The sequence below is a fragment of the Cyanistes caeruleus genome, chromosome Z, assembly GCF_971803275.1.
Source record: "Cyanistes caeruleus chromosome Z, bCyaCae1.hap1.1, whole genome shotgun sequence".
Lineage (NCBI taxonomy): Eukaryota > Metazoa > Chordata > Aves > Passeriformes > Paridae > Cyanistes > Cyanistes caeruleus.
In genome coordinates, this window is record NC_141732.1 from 31,947,352 (window position 1) to 31,971,667 (window position 24,316).

At 35.2% G+C, this 24,316-nt stretch overlaps 1 protein-coding gene and 1 long non-coding RNA gene across 3 annotated transcripts in view; one reads left to right on the top strand and one right to left on the bottom strand.

Annotated features, from left to right (window-relative positions):
• Positions 1-24,316, bottom strand: part of LINGO2 (leucine rich repeat and Ig domain containing 2) — a 487,296-nt gene that overhangs the window by 223,744 nt on the left and 239,236 nt on the right. For both annotated transcript variants that reach the window (XM_086869686.1, XM_086869687.1), the window contains one exon: positions 7,317-7,397. The gene's annotated coding sequence lies outside the window, so the exon portion shown is untranslated. The remainder of the gene's footprint in view (positions 1-7,316; positions 7,398-24,316) is intronic.
• Positions 13,054-22,196, top strand: LOC111941197 (uncharacterized). Its single transcript, XR_002869896.2, has 4 exons — positions 13,054-13,552; positions 17,558-17,695; positions 18,001-18,092; positions 20,087-22,196. It is a non-coding gene; the product is annotated as an uncharacterized LOC111941197 (long non-coding RNA).

Sequence of the window (24,316 nt, forward strand, 5' to 3'; positions counted from 1 at the left end):
AGGTGCATCTGCTGAAAAAAGAGATCAAAACATAACTTGGGTAATATTTGCTAATAGAATAACTGTATTATATCCCAAAACTACGGAAAATATTGTGAAAGGAAGAGAACCACGCATTTCTTACTACATCAGGGAAGGGAATTCTGATTTTCCTTCTTTTGGAAACTTACAGCTTCCAGCACAATTTGGACAGTGGCCATGGTTCTGAGTGAATTTTTTTTAGGAGAGAAGAATGGAAGAATGTTGTTAAATAAGCAGAATTTTTCATTTGCTTGCTTCTAAGATGTTCCAGTTTATGATGTTTATGATACATAATGCACAGGAAATGTCAGTGCAGTATGTCAGCTCTGCAGACACAACCACATACTGAAAATACACTACACACTGTTTAACTTCAGAGTTTTCTCTCTCCCTTTCTCACTAACTTTGCAATATTTTACCAGTCTAGTCTTCATTCTTTCCTGCTGTATTGTTTTACTTCCTCTTGCTACAACTCCTACTTTCTGAGCTGCTCTTCTCTCCCTTTCATTGATGACCCTTCCACCCACTCACGCCTACTGTTTGCAAAGCACCTAAAAAGACATCTTTTCATATCTCTACTAAATTGGCAGATCAAATTGAAACCTTTCTCCAATGATTTTATACCACTTTCACTGCCACAGATGTCTTGTAGACAGCAGGAAAAAGCCAATATGAAGAAACAAACTCAAAATAATAAAGATGAAAAATTAGAGGATTCATCGTCTCTGTTCTTGATGCATCTGGAAACACAAGCAAAGTCCTTGAAATTTTCATTAAAACGAGAACAGAGAGCTTAGTTTATTTGATCGAATTTAATCTGATAACCTATACTACCTGAGAACTGGACATGCCCAGAAGTATCTTCTACAAGTTATTATGAAGAAGTGTAACAACCTAACAGAAGCATCTTGTAGCTGCTATATTGAAATAACACAGTGACATGAACATGACATGCATCTTTATTCCAGGGTTAGGTCGAACACCTCTCAGTTTACCAATATGGGAATAGAAGAAGAACTTGAAGCTAGAAGTGTGAATCTAAACCTGTGAAACTGATTTTAAAGAAATATATTTATATAGTACAGTCATAGCTGAGTAGACTCAGCTGAGTAGACTCTTTTAAGTAAGGGAAGTAGACAGTATAGCTCTCATCTAATTTACTCTACTTCAAGCATATTTATACTTTGTCTCAACTGATGGCAGGGTACAATTCTGATTATTCAAAAGAATCACAGTAACATTTGGTTCTGGGAAAACTCTCTATATGGAATAGAATCTTTTCCAAGCCAGAACAACATGAGGTAGCCAAGGTATAAATAACAAATTGTCTCAGGGCAGGAAGCAGACAGCACTTTCCCTGTACAAAAGCTATTTATGAAACTGTTACCATACCTGTGGAAAAACACCTAACTTCACTATCTCAATTTTCTCAGATTAATTAGTAGTGCAATTAACAGACAAGATTTCATCTTGATGATACGTCTTGCTACAGTAATCCCATACACCTTTTTTTAATATGTCAAAGACCATAATTATATGAAAATGAAATATTTTAATTTCTCCTAGGAGTGTTTAGTATTGCAGTATATTTGAAATATTGCTCACAAAACTGATAGCAATTTTTTTTAAAAACAGCAACAATAACAAGAAAAACTACAAAAAAACTAACAGACAAAAAAGCTAACAAAAACCCCTCAAACTACTAGGCTATATTTAATTATAGTGTTTATTGATGCAGTTCTCCAAATCATCTTTTCTTTCTAATTTCAATTAATATGCTTAAAAACACATTGATAGCAAAAAAAGCTTAGGAAAATCATTGTTAATGCTGCAAATGAGCTCCTTATTATATAAATGTGTTTTAGAAATGTCAAAAAAAGGAAAAGATCAAAGTCAGGAAGAGGTTAACAGTCATTAATACAGGTGGGAACTGAAAAGAATTACAGGAATTAGATGGCATTTTGAAGTAGCTAAAAATAAGGCCTTAAATAGTAAACAGCAGTACTTTTTACTTGTTGCATGACTTATTGTCAATGTGGCTTTTAATTAGTACTTTTTCAGTAATGAATCACTTTTGGGGTATGGGATCATTTTTTAGTCAAAGTACTCTGTTTCTTTTAAGCATTATTTGTCCAGATTTATCTCTGATGCAATTCCTTTGACTTCTAGTAAACAATGCCTTGATCATTGTACCTATTACATTAAGACAGCACTCCAGTCTTCTGCACTTAAAAAATGAAAAATCACATCCTTGAACCCTTTCTTGGTTTTCTTTAGGTAAACCAACAGGTACAGCTGTACACTAAAATAACCATACTAGTAACTTTTAAAGTTACACTTCTGTTACAAGAAGCTGTGTTTGGAAAAGATGACAGCAAGAACTAGACTAAAACAAAAATAAGGGCAGAAGTTTGCAGTTGAGTTTTTACCTCAGTTTCATATTTCCCAAAGAAAAGTGCATCAACATGTTTTCAAATAATCTATACAAAATTTGGTTACAGTTTCCAGTAGTTTAGCAATTTCTCCCATTTTAACAGAAACAGTGTGCAAAATCTTCATACCTAAAAGCATGTGGTCTTCTCAAACCTGAGCTACTTTTCCCACAAGTCCCTTGATAATTTCCTCAAGCTGAACATACAGACATTTCCTGTCAGTTCCATTTAAATTTCATAACTATTTCCTTGAAGTTGTTAGTGAAATTAAGAAAAAATTATGATAAGACTTTCCTTCTCTTTCTTGAGAATAATTTTAACCACAGAATCAGAGATCTACAAATCTTCAGAATGATTTTGAAAGGAAAACCACTTTGGAGATCATTTAGTCACACCCACTTCTCAAAACAGGACTAATTAGGTCAAGATGCTCATGATCACACCCAGTTTATTGTTGAACACCTTCAGGACAGATATTTCATAATTGCTCTGAAAAATCTTCTTCAATATCTAATCCCCCTCATGGATAAAAACCAGCCAAGTAGCGACTAACAAACAAACCAACCAACTAACCAACTCACTAAACCAACCAATCAGCCAACCAACCACCAACCAACTAACCAGCTCACTAAACCAACCAATGAGCCAACCAACCAAAAATCTAATGGAAATCAAAGTAAGCTAAAATTTTGAAAATAATTCTAAAATATACATACATCCCTGACATACCTAAAGTGAGGCACGAGGTAAGTTTATACAAAATTATGTTCTGCATAATGGAATTACAAGCTTTTTTTCTTCCAAATATAACCTATAGATGTGTTTTCACTTTCTGGATGGCAAGAATTTTCAAGGAGGACTGAACAGCTGCCAATTTAAATACATTAAAACGCATTTTAAACACCTTGAAGAAACAATGTATTTTTGTGCTACCTGAAACATGAGTAAGAGGTGGTGATATTAAAGCATGAAAGTCCCAAGTGCCTAGAACCTCTGGAAAGCACTCCTGTTCCTCAATACCTTCTCATATCATGTGCAAGGTGTAAGAAGGGGCTGGGTCTGATTCCAGTTTGGCAGGGTATGTAAGTCAGGTGGCACTGGGTTCCACGTGCTGAGCAGTATCGTGTGAATCATTCACCTATCCTACACTACTATAAATGTTGCTGTGCTTGCCATTCCTTTTCTTATTCTTAAACCACAACAGCTTTCTCTGGCACCCAATGTGGGGCTTGAAGGCCTGAGATAACATAGATCTGCCCAGAGCGGGTTCGAAACAAATGTGATATACATATTTTTTTTACTGGGTACAGACCCACTGGTCACAACGTTGCTTTGTCTCTTCATGTGGTTGTGGTGCTTGACGTTGTATTATTCTCCCATATATGCACCATGTGCTCTCCCTGCTTCTCTTTTTCAGAGCAGAGAGAGGAATGAGGATTGCTTTATTGCTGTGCTGTGTGGTATCAACATGATAGCATCAAGGACAATGAGGCTCACTTGGAATGCACACTTGGTGCTGCACTCTTGCCCTCAGGTATTACCTCTGGGAATTCAATCATAATTATACACAATCTGTGGGGAAAACAGGGGAGGATTATTTTCCTCAGCTTTTCAACCCCTTTTTCCCTTCAGGCTTGTTACAAGAGCTTCTCAGAATTTTGAATTTCCTTTGTATGTTAAGGAAAGCATGCTGTTATGCCTCATGTCTCCTCCTGTAGTCTATACCCTGTCTGAAGTTAAGAGAGAGATTTTTAAGAAGATCAAGGGACCTGGCCACAAAATTATTTTTTTAGGAGTAAAATGGCAAGATGGACATTGCCAAATTCTGATAGATTTTTCAACAAAATAGCAGTTACACCTTCACCAACCAGCAAAAGGAAATACAAGTTTTCTTAGGCACTGTGGGTTTTTGAAATGTCTATATTCCAGAGCAGAGATTGTAAATGCTCTCTATCAAATGACCAAACAGAATGATTTGAAGTGGGATCCTGAGTAAGAACAAGATTTTGAACAAATTGGATAGGAGATTGTTCATACAGTAGCCCCTGGAACAATGAGGACAGAACTAGATGTGAAAAATGTGCTTTGCACTGCAGCTGGAGAGAATGGTCCTTCCTGGAGCCCCTGCAAAAAGTACCCAGGTAGATTTTAAGACAATCCCTGGGATTCTGAAATAGGGGATACAAAAGATCCAAGATCTGCTAAAGCCTGATGATACTGCTATCTCCAGAGATACTGGCAGCTTATGAAGGGGTTTGATCTGCTTCAGAAGTGATTGGCACCAAATGTCCTTCTGGCACCCTGACTGCCTGTGCTGGGCTAGATGTTCAAAGAGAAAGTCCCTGCAACACATCATGCCACTGAAGCTACATGGAGTAAGTGAATCACACTGATCACACAGTGAGCTCAGAGATCTTGGAATTATTCACAAACTCACCTAAGACAAATATTACAGACCATCATCATCATCAGAGGAGGAGGAAATGGTGATGTGTTGAGGGGGGCTCCACCATATAATCAACTTTGCAACCTCCCAGCACCTCACCAGTCCTCCTGCCCTGAAAGATACTTAGGATAAACAGAACACACAGTCAAGGTTTAAGACATTTAGACATGAACTAAATTAACTTAAAAGACATTCTGAGGGAGAGCCATTGACTATGGGAATCACACCTGTGCATGTGTGTGTATACATGTATATGTATGTATATAGTGCAAGGTGTAGGACCTGGGCATGATGTCCACAGTACAGAATAAGGGGTGGAAATGCTCTGGTTCTGGCCAATACAGGGTTATTTTTTGCAGCATCCAGGAGGGGCAGGGTCAAAACTCTGGGGTTATTGGATGCCTCTCTCACCATATGTAGCAGGGATGGAGGGTTTTACCAGAGTGTGGGGCTGAGTAACAGCTGTGTTCCGCGTGGTGAGCAATGGCCTGTGAATTGTTTGCCTGTCTTGTACACTCTGTTATCAGTATTAGTGTTGTTATTTTTCTCTTCTTATTTCACTGCTGTTTCTAGTTAATTGCTCTTGTCTCAGTACAGGACCTTTACTTTATAGTGCTTCCCCTTCTCCTCTCCATCCTGCCACAGCCAGGCGGGAAGGAGGAATGAACAAGCAGGGTGAGATCTTGGGTGTTTCAACGGGAACAATTAATTGGGAAATACCACTCCTAAACCTCGACAGAAGGGTTTCTCACTTTGCCATTATTATGTGTTACACTGTCAAAGTCCCTGCAGTGGTGAAGCACTACTGGTTAATTGTCGGTACTGATAGTCAAACACAGAAATTATTATATTTCCTTTAAATAAAGGATATAGATCATCCATTGATCATCAGAAGATACATAAATAGATGGATAGGTAGGTAGATAGATAGATAGACAGATAGATAGATACATACATACATACATATGTACGTACGTACGTACATACAAAAGTGAATATACTTACACATATATACGAAATTAGAGATCATATAAGACCAGTGTTAGCAGAGGTCTGTCACTCCTTACTGGATATTTTTTGCTGATAAATTTAATGCATTTATAAATCTGGTCTTATATTGTGTCAGATACGTGATATCAAAGTTTTTAAGTATTTTCAGATTATAAACTTGAGCACAGTATTCTTTTAAGTGCTGCAATTATTTCTGAATTTCTAAAACTGTCTTTCCACTTCCCAGCACTTCCCAGCACACCATTAGCCAAAGGCTATGTGTGTGTGTAAAGAAAATAGAGGAGTTTGTTCTACTCACATTGGGGAGTTAGACTCTATTATCCCTAAACATTTAAAACTACTTGTCCTCCTGAAAGAGATAACACTGTTTTAGTTCTACTGGCTTTCTTTTGTGGAAGAAATAAAATTCACAGAAAGGTTTTTCATAAAAGGAAAACTCACCTGAAGAAAACATTTGAATGAATAAGGCAGGAATAAATAACTGCTTTAAAATTACGATTTGAAACTCTAGAAGTTTGTTTCACCTTTTTTTTGTTGTTGTTTTATTTTAATTAGTTCTCTTGTTGTTGGCCAGAACAGTTAATTTTTCTCACAGTAGCCATGAGGGAGCAGAGCCTGGAGCTGTGTGGGCATGTCTAGGTTGTTAATCTAAATCACCTCAGGTCACACTTGGTGGCAGGAGTAAGGGATTTTTGCCCCTGAGAAAAAGGTGGGCATGGCTTTCTGTCAGGAAAAAAACATGGAAGTACCAAAGGCCTTTGTTTCTTATTGTCCCAGGCTTTGAAAGCATTTTTTCATGTAAATCACCCTCTTTTTTACACTTTTGTTTTCCATGTTTTTGTGGCTGCTGTCCATTTTTCTTATCTCATTACTGTTTCCAGTAAATTTTTATCTCAACCCATAATCTTTGCCTTTTGTCTCCCACAGGGATGGTGGGTGAGGAGTGACTGGTGATTTGGAGTGCCATTCCTAAACCATGACATAAATAAAATGAATAGAACAGAAAAATAACATTTTCAATCTACACCCTTCAGTTCATACTTTTTCTCAAACTGCAAAATATAAACCTGACAAGGCTGGGGAAAATACGGAAGTATTGTATACACACTTAAAGGATTAAAAAACAATCTTAAGTGCTAACTACTCTGGCTGAAATTAAAACTACTTGGATCTATGACAAAAACTGCATCGCAAAGAGTTAATGAGATACTGAGCACTTCTGTTAAAATGTAAAGCAAAGTTTAAGACATTAACACATAAATACATTACATCAAGAATACAAATACATACAAAATTACATCAAGAATAAAATCAACAGTAACTGAGATGTTGCTACAAACATAAATGAGAACATCAGTGAGAAAACCATCATCAATCCAACAACAACAACAAAAATATAAACTTACCAGGCTGACACTGCTCATTTTTTCACAATTTTGTTGAAAGTCTTCTACTACTTCCCTCCTTCAGACTATCTTAATATTGACCTGATAAGAAAATAAGTAATAAAACACTCAACTCCTAAAAAATAAAATATATAAATAAAGTCATATTTTAGACAAAATAACTTGAGTAACTGAAATCCTTGACTGGATCAGTGTGACAGATCATCTTTTCCATTTTGGTGTTTTTCTATGTCAGGAGTGAGTACATGACACGTCTTTGACATTAAACACCCATAAAAAAGTGAAGCATCTCAGGATAAACTGTTAAGGTTGAGTAATACATCTCCTCAGTTTCTCACTATTTTGGAAATTTAGTAAATAATGGAATCTTTAGAAATGTAATTTATGAAGTTGTAGTTGTACATGGCAGGAGATAAAACTTTGTTGCACATTGACATCTAGGACTAGAAGTGGTCTTTTATGTCTCATTTTTTTCAAAGGGTACTTGATGCTATTACAAGTTTATATTACTTAGGGAAGAGTTTATAAAGCACTATAACACTCAGACATTGATTTAAAAAATTAAATCATGGCTTTTTTTTGGGAGGAGGAGGGCAAGGTTATGGCAGGGGAGCTGAATTCTACAGCATGGTAAAAATCCTCCTCTTTCTGGTTATGTAACAGTCGTAGTAGCATTCTTAAAAATAATAAACAGATAGTCCAGATACTTAGTTAATACAATTAAAATAATCTTCCATATATCTACCTGGCACAAAGTTTGACCTGAAAATATTGACTTATTTTTAAGATATTTCTTTCAAAATAAAGGTGGCATTTTAGACTCCAGCCTTTAAAAAACTTCTACCATTTTTGGTTTTGAGAAGCACTTGGCTGTACAAAACTGGAAGATGTCACCAAAACTCAAACTTTTTTTTGGCACTAAAAAACGAGTACCAAACTGACAAGTCATTTGAGATCTCAGCTGGTATGTTATTTTTTTCTGAAATAATCAGCTATTGGTTTATCATATTGGCTGGACAAGCTTAGACTAGTCAGGGTTATTTTCATTTGGAGATGTCAAGAGAAGTCAGGGAGGAAGCTTTTTTTGCCTTGCAAATGTCTTTTTACATATCCCAGGAAAACTGTATAAACTGAGGTATATTCATGAAATAAGGTGAACAAACACAGGACAAGTAATGTTAATTTTTCCCCAGACACATTTTTAGGTGTGCTCTTCTAAATCACAGATTTTCTATCACAAAACTCACATATATGCTTCCAAAGTTTATTTCTGTAACTAATACAAAATCCATCTCTTCACTTTTTGTTGATAAGATCTCAGTTAAGACAACTGTTTGTAGCAGACTGGTCTCTGCTTCTTAATTTCTGTTGCCTTTCAGCTTTTACAGCCACAATATAGTGATTCATGTTGAGAATTGGACCCAAATTATCAGGATTTTTGAATTTTTCTATGAAGAAACATAAAGCTGCAGACTAGCTGTCTGGAAAGCATCTCTGGAGGTCCCTTGATCAACATCCCAATTCATATGCTGGATCAGGACTGAATACAGAACAAAGATTGGTTAAGCTAGGTATTGAAAAATACATTTCCATGACACATTTAATTAAAGAAGTTAATAAAGAGCTATAATTTGAGCTATAATTTTAACAATTTCATGTTTCTATGTGTAGTTTTTACATTTTTTTGAAGGGCTACTTAACATCATTTATTTGTTTTTGATTATTATTTAAAAAATGTTTTATATAATTTTCTTTTACCTTACTGTTATTCCTAATTTGAGTACATGAAATTGAGTACATGAAATCTGTCCATTTTAAAATATTCCTGCTTCTATATCTGGATCAATGTTTTTAAGAAAATTTTTTCCAGTCCAAATTTATGTGACAAAAAAGCTTTTCCTTCAGACTACTTTTAAAACTAGCAAAAATAGTTACTTCATCCTCTTCATAATGTACAGTATCTTTTCTAACAGTAGCTATTTTTTATTAATCTGCTTTAGGGTATGAAGGCTACCAGAATGATTTCCATATTGTTTCATGACTAGTTTTGGAATTTTTTTTTTTTTACTCTTATAAATCAGGAACACTAGAAAATTTCCTCACTGTTCAGTTAACTACTTTCCTTTCAGAATACACCATTTAAATAATTTTCCTGTTAATGCATTATGAGGAATTATGTTGTGTGATATGCACTGCTAAGTGGTACTCTAATACCAACCTGTGTTATACACAGGGATTGAGGAAGGTGGTAAGAATACCATCTTGACTTTTGAGGCATTTTGTAGAGTTCTTGACAAAAAATCTAAGCATCACAGGCCAAATTCAGCTGTTAATGAAGATGAAGAGGCAGTCAAGGTAACTCCAAGAGGCAAATAGAGAATAGAAACAAGCACAAACTCTTACGGGCTTGGGATTGAGGCAGGCAAGACCTTTGATATTTCTTCTTAAAATATTTGTGCCATTCAAGAGATTCAACAACTGAACTTCTGGATAATGCATAAAGAGTGACTTATGATAGAAGATCTAAACTCGTCACGCTGAACACAAATGTCTGCTTAGCATCCTGCACTTTTTCATACTGAAAAGTCAGGGGCAAGAATTAAACTTAGTTCTTGCTTCATTTTACATTTTTTGTCATTATGGTAGGATCAATCATAAATTATTGTCGTATTGGGAAAAGAGGAGAAACAGAGAAAACTGAGACTTTGAGTTCTAGTTCTTTCCTGGTAATTACTTTAGGAGAACTTGTTTTCCTGTGTTCCCTGACTTTGGGCCAGTATATGAGCAAAACCAGCTATTCAAAAAATACAGAATAGTTAAAAAAATGAAGATCTAGCCTGGGTGGTTATCAGAAGACTACACAAGAAATTGTAGTTAAATGTTTACAACTTCTATGCCTTGTTTTTGGTTTGTATTTGGCACTAAGAAGGAAACAGAAACTCCCTGTCCTGAAAAGTCCTAGAATTTCCACAAAGGCATATTCTTACTTCAAGCACTTGTCTTATTCCCTCCTCCAAATGTTTCATTAATGAAAATGAAATGTACAGTGAAGCCACATGAACAAGGCAGTAAAATGATAGGAGAAACAATGGAAAGAAATTAAAAGAAAAGCAGAAGCACTGATTGCCAATATACAGAGCAATCATCTGAGACTTTTTTCTTTGAGTAAAGTCTAATTTCCTTTCATAGACTGATGTTTCTCCAAATATATTTTACTCGACAATTATAATCCTATTTCACATATCATATGCAGTTACGTAGAATCACAGAACAATTTGGTTTGGAAGGGGATATTTAGTCATCTAGACCAAATTTCCCATTGGCATTTTCTCAAAATTTGTTTCCTCTAAAGGAGATTTTCAGCACAGAAACTGCTCACAGATTTTTCCCTGTAATCACCTATACAAAGTCCTAAAAAGAATCACCTAAAAAATCACCTTACAACTTATCTAGCATGATACTTTCCTAGTGGACTGACCAGAAGAAATTTGCTTATGTTCTCACATCAGGGCAACAGTGTTACATGATCTATAAAGATAATATTGTCTTGAGAATAACAGAACTAATGGAAACCCTGTTCCAGATCCATGTTTTTATCATATTAGAGATCTAATTTTCTGTTGGCATATGCCTGAGAGCAATTAATACTCATTTATTCTTGGATAAACTTATTACAAGACTTGAAATAGAGATTCAAATTTTTTCCTAATATGTGATAGGAATTTACCAGGCTAAAAGAAGAGCTCCTGTATGATCAGAAAGCAATGAAATAAAATAAAAAAAATTAAAAAACTAACTAAAAAACAAAATAAAAAACCCCTCAAAACTTCAAAGCCCAGTAAAGCAGGAATATCAAAAGATAGCAGTAGTATAGACTTCAAGTACTTAAAATAATCTGTAACCAAGCAGTCCACAAATATGTGTAGTAGTATAGTTCAGATTACATCTATGATATAAATGAGATTTTTTTCGTATCTTAGGTGAATGAGAGCATATACTGGCACTCTGGCTCTTTCTCTTTCTTTCTTTCTTTCTTTTCTTTCTTTCTTTCTTTCTTTCTTTCTTTCTTTCTTTCTTTCTTTCTTTCTTTCTTTCTTTCTTTCTTTCTTTCTTTCTTTCTTTCTTTCTTTCTTTCTTTCTTTCTTTCTTTCTTTCTTTCTTTCTTTCTTTCTTTCTTTCTTTCTTTCTTTCTTTCTCTTTCTTTTCTTTTCTTTTCTTTTCTTTTCTTTTCTTTTCTTTTCTTTTCTTTTCTTTTCTTTTCTTTTCTTTTCTTTTCTTTTCTTTTCTTTTCTTTTCTTTTCTTTTCTTTTCTTTTCTTTTCTTTTCTTTTCTTTTCTTTTCTTTTCTTTTCTTTTCTTTTCTTTCTTTCCTTCCTTTTCTTTCCTTTTCTTTCCTTTCTTTTCTTTCCTTTCTTTCTTTCTTTCCTTTCTTTCCTTTCTTTCCTTTCTTTCCTTTCTTTCTCTCTCTCTCTCTCTCTCTCTCTCTCTCTCTCTCTCTCTCTCTCTCTCTTTCTCTCTCTCTTTCTCTCTCTTTCTCTCTCTCTCTTTTAGGAGAAAAAAAACCAAAAATAAAACCACAGCAGATATCCTCAAAAGCAAATCACATTCATATTTTCCACAAAAGTGTAAGGACTTTACTGTTTAAGTAATAAGATGCCTGCTTATGAATGATGACCAGACACAGACATCTTATTATTTTGACTATGCATATGACTTTTAGAAGTTTATTAAACGTACAAGTGACATTCAGCTCTGATCTTTAAACTGCCAGTTCTAGAATCCAAGAGCATTTACCGAAAGGTTGCTCATTTTGTACAAGAATCCTCACTTTCCCTTAGCAGTACTGGAAACAGACTGCTGCTGAGCTTAACATCTGGTCTGAGTAAATAAAGAAATTCTCAGGGTGAAGAAATCACATTTTGCTGAGGTGTTTAAGTGTCTTCCCAGCTGAGAAATCAGAAATATCTTACCATAGAGCAACGTGAAAAATTACTGAGGACATGATAAGCACTGGAATTGGAATTAAGAGTTATTATTTGAATTCTGAAGGATTTATTTCTTGTGCTGTGATTTTATTTTTTACCTATCACAGCTAGGAATCTTGAGGGGCAGTCTGTTAACTTACTCATTAAACAAGACCTATTCATTTCAAAGGGACTACTTATACATGAACGTACTTTCAGTGTAATCAAGAATCTTGAGGCTTGATTTTAATTTTGTGCCACAGAGAAAATGAGATGGCACCTCCAGAAACAGCAGCATTCACCAGGAAATCTACTATTAAGCTATTAACCAGTTAACAGACCAGCATGTATCTACAGTCTGACATCTCCAGCTTTACAAACAGATGAAAATAAATTTCAGAATTGATTTGTCAAATGACTGCATTAAATTGAATGCTCTTCCACTGAACAGAAAATATCCCACTCATTGCATTAAAATTGAATGGCACTTCTAGGATGGTATGCACATATATACATTTCAGCTGCAAGGATCCTGTCTCTACCCACAACTGATATGCAGCTTTAATTTATGACATGAACAAGATGCAATAAAGAGTCTAAGAGCAGTGGGCTTGAAAACTAAATATCTTATTAAATTGATCACAGGTAGGAAACCACTAATTTTTTAACAATGGAATCAGATAACTTGCATGATTTGTTGGAGCACAAGTGAAGGATTCAAGTCATCGTTAGAAAATAATGAAAACAAGATTTCTTATATACAGTAAATTAGTTTCTTAATCATTGCCAGCAAAATGTTTTATGATTCAGAAATACAGTGACTTCCTAACTGTGATTTCTTGTTCTAAAAAGTCAGTTGCTGTTTCACATGACCATAATCTTGTCTACAGAATTAATCCATGAATTATTTGGATTCCTATTTCTGGAGAGTGGAAAACAAGAGAAGCAAAATAATTCTGGATAAAGGACCAGAACTATTGGTAGTGTTTGAAAGGGACTCCTGCTACTGGATCTTTAAACAGTAGTTACACTTAATGTTTTTCTTTGGATTGTTACTTATTACTCTGACAGATTATATTCTTACACCATAAGGATGGTTTATCTAATTTCTAGTTAATAGATCATCCATTGATAAAGTGTTTCTTCTGTGTAATGCAAGCATTTTGGAAACAGCTTTTGGGTGAAATTAAATGAGTTTTAATATAAATAAAGAAATTAAGAATGTGCAAAAATTCAGGGAGCACTCATCAAGATATTGCTGTGGCAGATACAGGTAGGTACAGCACGAATTGCTGAATTATTTTTTTAAGTAAAAAATATAAGAAAGTTTCTTATATGATGGACCTTACTCTGAAATAATGTGATAACCCTCACTTATAAAATTTTTCTGCTTCTGGCACTGGGGTGGAGACTGAGGGAAGAAAAAAATTACATCAAGCATTATTTTAAGTAATGCCAAAACTACAAGCAATCATGTTGACTCTGTCTTTTCTATCTAGTTCAGTATTAGGTGAAAAAAATGTGTGTTTTTTACTTGTGTTCTATCTCTGAATGGTTTCACAAAATGTTAAATCAAGTTTTTTTCTGAGTTCTTTTAAAATTTCAGACCCTCTTCTTCCTGCTCATTATTATTTCCCAGCTATACTCCTCATTTACTAAAGTGCATGTTTTTATCCCAAGAGATACACTTTTTGCTTGGAAATACACTAAGGGAAAGTGAAAATGCTGTAAAATGCTCTGACATGGTGAAGTGTGGGGTGCTCACAGGAGGCAGTCATGAGTAGTGACTGCTCTGTCCCTCGGGAGATGGTAGATGGGACAGACGCAGAGATTTCTACTCATTCACAGCTCATACTGCCAAGTAGTTCACTGCAGAAAAGACGATTCCTTCACATTTACAGTTTGCATTTTTCATGTTTGCTTCTCTGATATTTCCCACAACGACAACTCTGAAAGATACCAGAGCATTTCTGAAAAAGCCCTTCCTCAGGGATTTCTTAGATTTCAACCAGTTTAAGCTGTGCCACAATGATTTTCTGAGCAGACTTATTATATAGTTTATATTAGTTCCTGAAGTCAGGCTAGTGGCTGTGCCTACATTTCACATACAGAGAAATACCATAAGTCACATTTAGCTGGAAGAGTTAATGTTATTTCAGATAGAGCTTTCATCTTAGATTTCTAATTATTTTTAATTATAATAATACTGTATATTACAGTATTGAGAATACTATATTGAGAATACTACCTTAGTCTGTTATACCAGCTACTTCAGTAACTAAAAACTTCCTTTCAAGCACAGATTATTTTAGCCTCCTCCACTAGTACTCTGAAGGGTGCTCAAATCTACCTCAGTGTCCAATCATATACTTCTATTTGCCTGTTCCTTTCTTGACTTTAATAACTTGTACTGTTGTACACGTTATCATGCTAGTCACGTCCAAAATCCAACCTTAATCTACTTTGAGTTCTCAGGATTTTGTGTTTCCTTATCTTTCTGAATCTCCTTTATCTTCTTAACATGCCAGATTTTCTCTTTAGGACTATATACAGTAGTAGCTGAATATATTTTTTTCTTTCCTTTCCACCCACCCTTTCCACCCCTATCTTTTTCCAGCTCTTTGTCTAATGTTGTCTTTCTCTATCATTTCATCAATAGCATACTGGAAGGAAAACCAGAATTATAACCTGGAGGTAAATATGAAAACACTTAAGCTGCAATAATTTGCTGCTGGCAAATTGTTATTAGGGAAAGAAAAATTTTGAGATTTTTGTCTCTCCACTCTCCAAACATAAATAGAAGTATAATTGGTTAGTAGGAGGTTATCTTAATAATTTTTGAATTTAATATTTCCTACTAATCTCATCAGCTTAAATGAAAGTATTAAAAAGGGAGAATTTCTCCACCAAAAACAGAATGTTACTTGAACTCTACCAACTAAATTCCATTCTTCTGGAAATTTCAACCCCTCGTGTCATTGTAGGGTCTGTTGTGCTAGTTTCCAGCCTATTGGCAACTTACTGACGGCATATCAACATGGTAATCCAATAGTCAGTAAAACCAATTATTTGGGTAGAGGAAGCAATATATGTGAGCTTTCATCTGGGCTAGGGCTTCTGATCAACTCAACCTCCCTGACTTAGGAACAGCCAGCCACCAGCCCTAAACAGAGCTGCATCATTTTGTGACATTGAATGCACAGCTACGTGGGGATATAATTTTTGCATACATAGTGGTAGCATGGAGTAATGTGTAGAAAAAATCATTATTACTCAGCATACAGTACACTGCCAGTGTGTGAGTTTATGAAGAACTTGATTTGAAATTTAACTAATCCGATTGAACAGTACAGATTCATGGCATCACAGGATGGTTAGGGTTGGAAGGGACCCTAAAGACCATCCAATCCCAATCCCACTACCATGGGCAGGGATACTTTCCACTTGACCAGGAAACTCAAAGCCCCTTCCAGAGACTGGACAACTGCTCTAGACAACCTGTTCCTGTTCTTCAACAACCTCACAGAAAGGAATTTCATCCTAGGAGACTGATCTACATAGGGTGTAGCTGACATTTTGTCAGTGTCAGACACTCCCAACAAAGCAGTCTTGTATACAGATGTACATGTATAACCCATGCACACAAATGCCCTATCAGCACAAATGCTGGACCCTGTCCAGCATCGAATTTAAACATTCTACACGGTGAAGTAAGTACAATAGTCTAGGTGATCTTAGACTCTTACCATCACATAGAGAATAAAACTTTGATTATTACATATAAGCCTGTTTCCAGGGTGCCTGTGTTAACTTACAGGTTTTTCTTTCTTTTTCTCCCTATCTAGATATTTTTTACAAAGCGGAAACATTAACTCCTCATTGTTCTTACGTTTTAGGGTGTTGGGAACTTGTGTTTCCAAACCAAAATATTATTTATTTTTAAATTTTTCATCTTAAGAAAAAAATTTCAGTAACTCAACACAGTTTAAAAGATTCTTATCACTAGAATTTTTAAAGATAATTGTAATAATAGTAACAAAAAGTTTATATATTTGATATTTTTCTTACCAAAGGTGAAATATTTGTCCAGGCAGCTTAAGGAGTAGCTTAATAATTACTTTCTTGTCTGTTTCATAAGAGCCTTGCTTTCAATGATGCAATAATCTTACTAGTAAATACCAAAATGCCACTTTGCAGCTCCAGCTGTAAACTTTAAAACTTTGTAAAATTTCACAGTTCTAAAGGTCTTGCTTCAACTTGCTATGCATTATATACTGATTCAGTTAAGCTATATTATTCCCACATGCCTTTCTTATATTTTATAAGTTGCATTCTGTTCTTTATTTGCCTTAATTTCTTGAATAAAAAGAACTAGAGTATTTCTGCATATTACATTTTTACTACATTTATAAAATACCATAAATATAATTGATTCTATGTAGTTATTAATATTTATATTTTCAGTATTTTCCAAGTATTTTTAGACATTGCTGATATTAATTTAAAAATGCTAAATTCTCAAGAAAATTTACACAAGAATGGAAGAATCCAGGAGAGAATCAATAATCATGAGAGAGCTAGAAAATACAATTTAGACATAAGGGCATGATAAGTAAATCAGTTTGTTCAGCATGAGAGATGACTGAGGTAGTACATCACTTGACTTGAAGAGGCTAATGATTTACTGTGTTCAAGTTCCACTGCAATAGAAATGTTGATACAACTTGAGAAGACAAACTCTTCGGGGAGTTAATTAATGTGAGAGACTTCTGTCTTTAATAAATCTGTCAACTTGGGTGTGAATCTGTCAGGAAGGACCTGGCTATAGTGAAGTTTACCTCAAGATCTTGGACACTTGCATCTACCCATTGCATGCTTCTTAGAAACAAAAATCTACCTAAGAAAGTAACTATAGTTCCATTAACATCAGAATCAGCGAGACTAAAATTTAATTATTATTATATGATACCTGAGCATGCATAAAGCTTGCTTTCTACAGACACAGAGCTTTGAAGATCAGTTGTGGCAACAAAAACTTTGAATTTATTCTCAAAAAATGTAGCCATGATGCATATGTGTACACATTAGGTATCTTGAAGAATTCAATGACAACTGTGCAAGTAAAACATACAATTATTGTAAAGAAAATCTGGCAAAAAAACCCCCAAACTTATGTCAACCTCACTTTCATTAAAGTTAGAAATCCTATATACAAATAAATCTTTCAGGTGTAATTGAATTAGCAACTCATTCTCTTTTTTTCTTTGTAACCTTAAAGGCACTTGAGACTTCCGTCCAGGACCTGGATAACTAACTCACTTGACTTTCTGGGACCCTGATTCGTGCTCTGACTTCAACAGCCTAAAATCCTCATGCTTAAAACTAGCTCCATTCAAGTTAAATGGCATTGCTCCAGGTAAGGCTGAGAAATACCAAAGATTTACTCATCATCCTCCCAGGAAGGTGCACAGACAGGGATGTTATAATGTCCAGGAGATGTAAGTGTCAGAAAATCCCACAGCTCAACTTAAGAAGTCAGTCTTTGCTGGGCTGCATAGAGATTCTCCTTTGTAATTAACAGTGCAGAGTTTGGGTTTTTTAACTTACAGAGAAGACCTGCTTATATATTACTTGTTCTCTGAGCGGAGGGGAAAAAAGAATCTAAACAGAAGAATATTATTTAATTTATAAATTCAAGTGCCTCTCATTTTTCTTTTTTAGATCAGTTTAGAGGATTTTCATGTAGCTGAAGTTTGCTCCAAAATCTTGAGTCCTTCGGATTACATTCTGAAAAATCTTGTGATAACCTAAAGGTAACTAGTAACAGATTTTAGAATCCAGCACTGAAGGCAATTTCAAATAAGTGCTTAAAGTATACCAAAAACTACAGAACATACATCAAGAGTTTAGTCTATAGATTGCTTCAAATTAGTCGGCAAAGATTAGTTCTATCACCTCCTGTGGCTAGAATGTTGCAAGATGTAAGTTTTCACCAAATATTTCAGTACATGCAGAAAAATGCTAACCAGCCTAAAGTATTTTTCAGTTGTTTTTTCCATGATTTTTTTTTTCTTTTCCTTGCCACAAGACTGCTGCCACAAAATCAATTTTCATTCACCAGAATACTTGAATTTCAACAAAGAAGCACAAAGATCCAGTTTCGTCAGTGTGGAAGAAACACTGTAATTTGGAGTCCAAAGATCTGCTTATTGAAACAGTTGGATCTTTTACGAGGGGAAAAATATATGGCAATTCCATAGTTTTAAATTATTGACATTGATATTGATATCAGCATGACAATCTGAAATCCATAGGTATCTGCTATTTTGAAATCAGGATTCTAGGTTGTTTTTAAAGAGGTCAAAATATAATTTAAAAGTAAAAATTAATTAAACTAGTAATTCCCACATTACAAAATTTTATTACTCTATACAGTGCAGCACATCAATAAAAACAGCAGTAAAAACCTTTAATGCATAACGATAGCTTTTTAGTATCATAGAAATGTACTTTCAAGCCTGTAGAATGTTTTAAGTGAAGCCCTTCATTAGACAGTATGAGAAAATAAGGCGTGAAAAGAAGATAAAAAAGCATTCTTAATAGCCCCTGTGTAGATAATGAAAGGCAAAGACAATCAATACTCACACTTCATTTATTTTATGGTTTTGAACATTTAAAGACAAAATGTTAGTATTTTCTGTCCTGTTGGGCTTCACAGACATGCAGCAGTAATGACAAAACAGATTTTCATATTGAGATGTGATTTATATGAATTTTTATTTCAGTGGCAGGTGGTTATTATTCCCCAGTATGAAAGGTAACACCTACTCCATTAGTCTGGATTTCCTAAAAAAACACGTTGGCCTACTACTTGGGATAGTCATCCAAATGACCCAAACAACCAATCCAAAGGATCATAAACACAGTATGAAATCACATAAAATATATGCCGATAATTTAAACATCACATTAAGTACCTTAATAAATAAGCCTAACTCTCACAATCTGTGCACCTGCTCCTGACTGAAATATGAGACTAAAACATATATGTTTTCCAATGTCTTTTACTTGATATTTGAATAGTTATTTTTAAATTTGATTTTGTGTGACAGTCGTACTACCAACCCTTACAACCTCAATCAGATTCAGTTCTTAGAAGCAAATATGCTGTATTAGAAACGAAACAAGGAGAGCCAACTAGTGAAAGAAAATTTAAGAAAAAGGTATACTGGAGACTATTTCATCACGTTCTTTTAAAAACAGAATGGAGAAATTTTATCATATTCAAAATACACAGCACAGTCAAGAAAGAAACTGGTTAGTCTTTCCATGAAACAATTTTAGGTAATAATGATAGCCTAAATGAAACATTAAGGCTTTTTCTAATATTCAAGAGAAGTAAGAAACAGCTTGGACTTCCACAAACTTCTACCTGAAGTTTTCCTGTATGTTTGACAGTCTGGGAAACTGGAAACAAGACACATCCTATGAGCCTCTGCATTAATATTTTTTAGCAGACTGGCTTCATTCTTTCAACCTGCTTGGCAGTGTCCCTATTTTTATCACTCCCCAAGGAAGACAGTTGCTGCATGTATACACTTGATAATCACTCATACAGATAAGATTTGACCTCTTGTTCACAATAGGTTTCACAATGTTTAAATGTTAGACCATACTATTAATGTATTTGCTAACCTATATAATACTATATATTAGTGATTTTTTTTAAGCTTCTGAAGGAAATTAGTATCCAATATAATTAAAATTAAACAGTGTTTCACTTGTGCTTTATCTTTTTTATGAGCAGAGATAAATCAGCAAAGAAAAGCTGCAGCTTCCCAGCAAGGCAAATTATATTACAGAATGAAGAGTATGTACCAAGTACAGCACTGACAGAAGTGAATAAGAAGTTGTAATTGATAAAGACCTCCAAGCCTGTGCACAGGGCGACACTGACCACCACAACTAGTGTCTGCAGTTCTTGGACTGGTAATATTCTGCTGTGTGGATTTTATAGCTGAAGTTATAGTCAGTCATCCATTCCCAGAGCAGAGATGCAAATCTTGAAGACTGTAACTCCTTTTTCAGACTTACTTTCTAAAACTACTTTCTACCCAAAATAAATGCACTGAGGTCTAGAATTCTCTCTGATTTATTTTTACATAGGGTTGGCTCTTCCCCTTTGGCACACCAGACACAGAAACCTCAGCTATTTTTTCAATATGCTCTCACTGACTCCAGTAAGGTAGCAAAAGGTAGTGGTAATGCATGATATGGATAAGTCATTGGTAGAGCTGCTGCCACAAATATTTTAATTTAAAGCTTAGGGATGCACAAAATTTTGAGAGGAAAAGAAGTAACACTTCAGTGTTAATTTATTATGCAATTTAAAAAAAACGGAAAAATTTTAACTGCCAACAATGGAATGCTTCATAATATTTGATATTAACAGGGTGCACTGTGTCACAAAGTGTGTTTACAAAGAACAGAATTATTTCTTAAATTATTTCCTAATACTGTATCTTAGAATTCCAGCTTTTTCTACAGCAATACAGAATTCTAGTTTATATCTCTCTTGCGATTTCTTTACTGTCAAGGCCTCAACACAGAGAAATGGATGTTGCAAAATATATTTTTCTGTGTCATATAAGTTACTGGAGAATTTTTATGTTAAAGTTGAAAGTAAGTACATAAGCCAAGACTGAGTGCAGGCTGAAAAAGGATTTGGGATTCACATCCAATGACTACTGTAATCTGAAACTGAAATGGAAGAACGGTATCTTAAAAACTATCAGATACACAAATTATCTGATACATTTTCCATTTAAAATCTGCTAGAGATGCACAAAATCCACCTCCTTCCCAGGCTTTTACATATTGCTGCTTGTACATTCCTAAATTACCTGTCTGAAAGAAATGCCACAGCAAATAATAACTTTCCTATGACAGGACATGACTGTTATAAAAGAGAGAAGAGAAAGAGTGAGAAAGAATCTACCAGCAGTATCTGGTTCTGCGACCCAAGGATGCAATTAATTTCCCTGGAAATCCCCTTTGTTATGCCAGGTATTTAGTAACATAACCATTCTGCAGAATACCATGGGATGAAAGAAGCATAAACAAAATGAGAAAAAAAATTACCATCAGCTTTAAGTCTAATGTGTTTTTATGTGTGAGAAAAGAATTTGCACTACCACGCTGTTGTGGTTTTTAAGAATGGCATTCCCCAATTTAGTGTTCCCGCTAAACAATACACCTGTGGCTTATTCTGCCTCCTCACAACCCTTCCCTCTGCAGCAGAGTGGGGAGGAGAACTGGAGGCAAAGATCAACGGTTGAGATAAGAACAATTTCCTGGAAAGAGCAATGAGGTAAGAAACAAACAGTATCAATATTAATATTGATATTAATACGGTGTGCAAGATCAATGATCAGTTCACACACAAACCGTGTGAGACCCAATGTTACCCTGACTGGGAAGGACCCCCTTCTGCCCACGGACCCCGTGTCTACGGTGTGAGGTGATACAGGGCGACTTCTGGGTCTGGGTTATGCCTCTCCTGACTACTGCAAGAAATAACTGCCCTGGACAAATACTAAACTTTTTTAATCATAAAACTTTTATTTCTGACTAGGGAAATATTTGGAAAGAAAAGAAAAAGAGAACCTTGAAAGTAAGGTAGAAATTTAAATAAAATATTCAGTTTCCATTATTGAGATAATCCTTTTTTATTAATTCTCACTAGTAAGACTTTCACAAAATGAAAGAGGAGGATTTTGTGTTTTTTGACCTTGATGAGGTGAGGAGGGGAGATAAAAGATGTGGGAGTAAATGCTATGAGGAAATCTTTAAAAATACTTAAATAATAGTGATGATCAGAATAAAAATGGCTTGGGTTATTTTTATGTCTCTAACAATTGTACCAATAAAATCTGTCTTATCATTTTCAATTAAAAAATGTTTCCTAGTCTTGATGTTTCAAATTTATCAAGTTTGAAAGAAACTGGAAAGTATTTTGGTTATAATGCTAAGATCTGCATGACATTTGGCTTCCTGTTTACAGCTCTGGGGTATTCACTTGGATCCAATCCAGGCTTTTGTAATATCTTTGCACAAAGTGGTGAAACAGGATCTCTAATGTTATCCATTAGATACATCTCACTCTATCCATTATGCAGATATCTCTGTCCCCTGAACTAGCCTGTGAGTATTAAATATGCACAAATCCCAGAAGAGACTTGTGTGAACAGCCTGGGGAATGAGATGATGGAGAGCAGTGCCATGGAAAGGGATCTGGGAGACCTGGTCAGTGGCAAGTTGACCATGGTTCAGCAGTGCCCTGGAAGCCAGGAGTGCCACCTGTGTCCTGGGGTGCATCAGGCCCAGCATCACAGCCGGGCAAGGGAGGCATTGTCCTGCTCTGCTCTGAGCTGGGGCAGCCTCACCTCAAGTGCTGTGGGCAGTGTTGGGTGCCACAATATAAGAAGGATTTAGAACAATTAGAGGGTGTTCAAAGAGGAGATCATGAAGATGGCGAAGGGCCTTGAGGTGAAGCCATATGAGGAGTGGCTGAGGTCACTTGGTCTGTTCAGCCTGGAGGACACTGAGGGGGGACCTCACTGCAGTTACAGCTTCCTTGTGAGGGGAAGAGGAGGGACAGGCACTTATATCTACACCCTTGTGACTAGTGAGAGGACTCAAAGGAATGGATGGCCTTAAGACGAGTTGGGGGAGGTTTAGGTTGGGTATCAAGAACAGGTTCTTCACCCAGAGACACTAGAACAGGCTCCTCAAGGCAGTGGTCACAGCACCAAACCTGACAGAGCACAAGGGTCATTTGGACAATGCTCTCATGCACATAGTGTGACTCTTGGGGATGTGTTGTGAAGGGTCAGGAGTTGGACCTGATGATCCTACTGGGTTTTTTCCAACTTAGCATATTCTATTATTTGATTCTTAGAAAATGGCTTTGGAAACAAAAATGGAAAGAAACTTTTTACCAATTGTCAGAATATCTTGTGTTCCTTTATAAATTCTTTTAAAATTTTCAGCTCTTAGGTTTTCATGTTGATTAATTTACAAAGTTGTAATTTCAGCTTGAACTATAGTGGAATGACAAAATAATTATTTGTCTGGCCATCACAAGAATTCCTAATATACCTTTATGTAATGACTACTGGGATCTATTATCTATTTATGTTGATATACTGGGAATTATTTTCAATAGGTGCAGATAGAGATAATAATGTGTTATGAATATAGGCATAAAAATATTTAGTAAATGGCTGTGACAAATGCTCAAACAGGTTATTTTTACATTTGTTCATTCAGGTCAGCAGAGACACTAAGGTAGAGACCATTTCCATGTGTTTTTCAAGGCTTGTCAGAGTATGTCCATAAGTATGTTAATTACTGCTATTAATTTCTGCTATCATACCCAGATATAAAGAAAAAGAACAAAACCAAAAGGAATTCAAGATATTCTTGTGCTTGGAACAGAATTCTGGTGTTGCACAGTGTGGTTTTACCAAGAGTCAGACATGAGATATTGTAATTCTTTTATAGAATGATCAACAGTTTTTGCAACCCCATTAATACAGCATAACTCTTTGCCATAAGGCATAATCTCTGGCAGGAGCAATGCCTTGAGGTAAAATCAACCATTAAATTTACTACAAAACAAATGATGGAAGTGCATGTGGTCTCTCTGTATGTCTTAGCTATTTTAACTATTATTTAAACTCTTTCGCTAATCACATTTTACAGTCCTTCAAAATCCATGCTTAGCAGAGCCTGAAATTTGATGGAACACATGGGATTTAATGAACTGCATGAATAAATAGGAAATAGGAAACTAAGGAGAGAATTTTTAACTTTTCATCATTAATCATAATTAATTCTCTTCATAAACAAAAGGATGTGAGTTTTTGCATTGAATTAACGGGAATGGGAAAAAATTTTCTTTGGTGTTTTTGTGGGACATTTTTGTCTCCTTTTTCAAAATAAATTTACTCTAGATATCAATACAGATAAAAGG